General features: G+C 37.6%; 3 long non-coding RNA genes across 3 annotated transcripts in view; 2 read left to right on the top strand and 1 right to left on the bottom strand.

Moving 5' to 3' along the window:
* Nucleotides 1–7: 7 nt before the first annotated feature.
* On the bottom strand, nucleotides 8–1,171 carry LOC109583567 (uncharacterized). The gene is made up of 3 exons (XR_002185586.1): nucleotides 1,015–1,171; nucleotides 774–961; nucleotides 8–150 (listed from the first exon to the last, which is right to left on the bottom strand). It is a non-coding gene; the product is annotated as an uncharacterized LOC109583567 (long non-coding RNA).
* A 376-nt stretch (nucleotides 1,172–1,547) lies between these two features.
* Nucleotides 1,548–2,867, top strand: LOC109583568 (uncharacterized). The gene is made up of 3 exons (XR_002185587.1): nucleotides 1,548–1,655; nucleotides 1,704–2,052; nucleotides 2,100–2,867. It is a non-coding gene; the product is annotated as an uncharacterized LOC109583568 (long non-coding RNA).
* A 36-nt stretch (nucleotides 2,868–2,903) lies between these two features.
* Nucleotides 2,904–4,427, top strand: part of LOC109583569 (uncharacterized) — a 4,248-nt gene continuing 2,724 nt past the window's right edge. Inside the window, exons 1-2 of the long non-coding RNA XR_002185588.1 lie at nucleotides 2,904–2,942; nucleotides 2,987–3,103. This is a non-coding gene — a long non-coding RNA (uncharacterized LOC109583569). The remainder of the gene's footprint in view (nucleotides 2,943–2,986; nucleotides 3,104–4,427) is intronic.

Below are 4,427 nucleotides of genomic sequence, written 5' to 3' on the forward strand. Positions count from 1 at the left end.
CATCCTCAGTTGGAGCTTACGGTCCAGCTTATCTACTTTCTGTTTGAGCATCACCAACTGGATCCTTGTGTACTTTTCCAATAGCAAGAAAAGCTGCTGGCGTATCCTTGCCATTTCTTTCTTCAACTCCGACACTAAATTAAGATAATACTGGAGAGAGAGAGTGGAGATAAATAATGAGAATTGGTATTATATAAACAAGAACAGAGAGAAACATGTACAAGTAAAGATTATAATAAGGCCATAGATACCGAGACAGAGCTGATAACTGACTTCCATTGGGCACTAAAGTAAACGACTAGTTTACTTAGCAACAGTTAGCAACAGCAGGTTATCTTTAAGCAGCTGGATAAGTGAGGCTAGGTGCTACTTATTCCGGCCAGGCAGTGACATGGGGCCACTTATCACTTACCCTCCTCCTACCCGGAAATTTACTTATTAAAGCTCTGATTACCCGGGAATTTCAAGTACTTATTAAACCTCCTAGTGTGGTATATGCAAATAAAAGAAATATTCAATGGACATGGGCCAAAATTTAACTTTTACATGCAGTATAGTTAGAAAAATTGGTGCAGCAAAATTTTGGTAAATTTGGCCAAATCGAGGTCCCGCATTCACCAAATTTCAAAGGTATTCTGTAGCAGCATGGACATGGTAAAAAATTTTGCTAAAATTTTCAACTCTAAACTTCTTTGCCAAATTTTGACACTTCAAATTTTCTAGTTATACAGTATAAGCAAAGCATTATGATATATCCCTTTGCATGCTCTTACTATCCGGCCTGCTCCACGGTTGATCAGGGCCACTTTGACATCATCAGTGGCATCATTACGGCCAGGTCTGTAAAATTGGCAAAACTTAGTATTCCCTACAGCAAGCATCACCTCTCACTTTTCCTCTCCTTCTCCTCCTCCTCCAGTATTTATAGTATCTGTTGCAGGACTATGGCTTCAAGCTCCAACTATAACGAGGCGGGAAATTATCACGTGACTTTCTTTGAATAATTAGTCTTACCCGGACTATGTCCAACTCTTTTTGGAGCGACTTTATCATGAGATCACACTCTGAAATACTCGTCATACTATCCCCTCCCGGGACACTGGTCTCTCATCGTAGGGACATCTCTGTTTCAAAGTCTCTCCTTACCAGAGTTTCTCCGCCATTTTCAACCATGATTGTTGCTATTAGAAACTAGTTCTATCACGCGCACGCCCCAAAGCCGCGAAGATAATATAATAGAACTTTAGGATTATGGTTGCCTAAAATAAAAATCACTTCAGAACTTTCTTTGTTTTGAAGATATGATTGCCTAAACATTATGTTAAAGACATAAAACAGACAGTTCATTGTTATAGTTACTCTCTTGTTCAGCTACAAACAAAATTAATATTCTTCTTGTTAGGCTCGCAGAAGATGCTGCAGTCATCATAAATAATTGCTGGAGGAGTAGAAGAAATATTACTAAGAAATACAAGTACTGAATTGGTTGCATCTACTGCTTCAGTTGGCCTCTCTCCATCATGTACTATGTAGACTGGAGCACCACTGCAGTAGTGTAGTTAAATTTTGGGCGGCAGGGCTCAGTGGCATTCCAAACTGAAGTGAAATGTCAACCAAACCTGAGGAGCTGAAAAGAGCCTTTGACAGAGAACTTAGTGAGTAGATATTCATAATAATTGTTTTATTAGTATTATTAATGATAGATATTACTGATTTTCAACTGGTATGGGAAAAAGCTGGCCGGTGTTCTTTTGGGACGCTGGGACTCTATTGGTATTCTGTTAGGAATCAGCACTAATAATATAGATGAGATCGAAGCAGAGAGCAAGCCTCCAAGAACTTGTCCACGGAAAGTATTTGATTGCTAGTTAAAGAAGGACTATGACTATAAGAGTCATGGTGTCCCTACATTAAGAATGCTGTGTAATAGTGGAGGAGCTGATCCAGCTGACCAGCTCTAGCTGATGAAATAGCAAAAGAATATATTTACCATTAATCTTACTAATAGCGGAGAGGCTACTACATCACCAGTTCATACTTCACCTTCTAAAGGTTAATATTATGCAATAATGTATAATCATTTTTATTTGCTATTTCAGAAGCTACTCCAACTGTTGAGCTACCAGTTCCTACTTCACCTCAATCTGAGTCTTCAGTCATTTACATTAAGAAGAAATCAATTGAATATTCACCAAATAACCTGACACGAATGATTGGAGACCTTTAAGAAGTTTACCTTGATAATATGTATCATACAGAGAAGTCCTTCCATTCTATTGACGTCTCAGAAGTTATCGATTTTGTTCAACATTACATTGCACTTTTACTCACTCCACGTTTTCAAAAATACGAAGTGATTGAGCCAATGAAAAAAGAGTTTGACCCCATTAAAACGATGAAGCAGCTGTTTAGAGTACTTGAAAAAATGTTTCGTAGTTTAATTTTGAACTTGTCGTCAAGTTAGTCAATACTTTCATTACTGATGAGAGAGATTTACAGAGAATGTGGTCTACATATCGTGAGAAATTAAAAGATTATTTTAAAAATAACAATACTCAAGCAGTTCAAATTGCAGACTCAATTGAGTTTGGTCTTTCTGATGTTCCAGGCACTAAAGTAATGATTGCTAAGGTTGCCATTTCTTTCACAAGCTAATTGCTGAAGCACTTGAAGTTCCTCAATATAAATCTATTTTTGTACGATTGATGATGGCTGCATGGGATTAAAATATTCCATTCCTGATTTTCTTTATTCTATTCTTTTTCCATTAACCAATCAACAGTGTCATTCATTGGCTGAGATTGGAATCATAAAAATTACTTGTCATAAATATGTACATAAAAAGAAGCAGGTATGTCAATAACTAAGAATTATAATCATAATTATTTTATTTTTATAGTTGCCAGATAATGAATTAAAGAAGCTTCATGATTCTCCTATTGGTAATTATTATTATTATTAACTTTATTTATGATATATTATATAGATATTTATGATCCTCTCTGGTATGAGAATACCAGCACTCCATTGCATGAAGCATGTTGGAGAGGATTAAAAGATGAAGTACTACAATTGATTGACAAAACTGGCCTTCAGGAAAGAGGTAAAAATGGGTGGAGTCCACCATTAGCTGCTTCATATGGTGGCCACATTGATGTCCTAACATATTCACGTCTAACTTTCTCCTTCATCTGCATGACCATTATATCATCCTTCTCCAAAATTCCAAGATACTTATACCCATCTTAAAGGTCTTTTTACTTATGGTTGAATGACAGAATAAAAGCTTCAATAATTTTGATTTTTTTAAGTGTGAAAATAGCCAAAGCTAATAAAAAATTGGCTGTGTCTACAGCTCCGGTAACCGGACGTAGTTTGCAATGCTAGAGCTCCGGCAGTCCGTTTTTCTCCGTAAAACAGCTTGTGCGCATGCGCAATAGTGCAAAATGGAACTTAGTCTTTTTATCAAGAAACACTAAACCCTAGCCCCAAAACCCTACGATCCCGGTAGCTAAGATGTACGAGAGGGTGCTCTAAAAACTAAACACTAAACCCCAATCCCAACCCTACGACCCCGGAGGCTAAGATGTACGAGAGGGTGCTCTAAAAACTAAACACTAAACCCCAATCCCAACCCTACGACCCCGGAGGCTAAGATGTACGAGAGGGTGCTCTAAAAACTAAACACTAAACCCCAATCCCAACCCTACGACCCCGGAGGCTAAGTTGTACGAGAGGGTGCTATTTCTTGACCCAAAAAAAGCTAAAAAGAAAAAATTGCAAAAAAGATATTTTTAAAAAAGAAAAAAAAATCAAAAACTGCAGCATAGTTTTACTCGGTAGTCCTGATCGGATTCGAACCCCTAACCATATCCGTGCAATCCACACCAGCCTCTCCACTGCACCACCACGACCCTGCTGCATCATCAACGCTGGTTGTTGTATTTATACTCGGTTTCTATAATATAAATCAGTGTATTATTAATACTGGGGCGTAGCCCCAGTATATAGGGGCAACGCCCCTATTACCGGAGCTCTAGCACTGCATACTATGTCCGGTTACCGGAGCTCTAGACACTTCCTAAAAGATTTGGCTCAAAGTCAAAGAAAAGAAGGCCTATAGCAGTACTGTGCTTAGCTATACAGTTAAATTATGTTTAAATTGCAGCTGAGGTTCTTTGCTAATAATAAAGGTAGAAGAGCAAGCTATAAAATTGTCTTCCAATGGGCCATGCATGCAAGTCAGTGTATGCTCGTGCTCGCCCCTTCAATGTTTTACATTCGTCTAGTAGTTATAATTTTAACTAATCTGATGCTTTTCTAGGATGATAGATAGAGCATGTTATGGGTATTGCCAAAAAACTTTATAAATGAGATTAGATTTTTGTATACAATAGATTTATTGGTAAAAATGATAGCTAGGGGAT

The sequence above is a fragment of the Amphimedon queenslandica genome, unplaced genomic scaffold (assembly GCF_000090795.2).
Source record: "Amphimedon queenslandica unplaced genomic scaffold, v1.1 AMPQUscaffold_13297, whole genome shotgun sequence".
In the NCBI taxonomy this organism is placed as follows: domain Eukaryota; kingdom Metazoa; phylum Porifera; class Demospongiae; order Haplosclerida; family Niphatidae; genus Amphimedon; species Amphimedon queenslandica.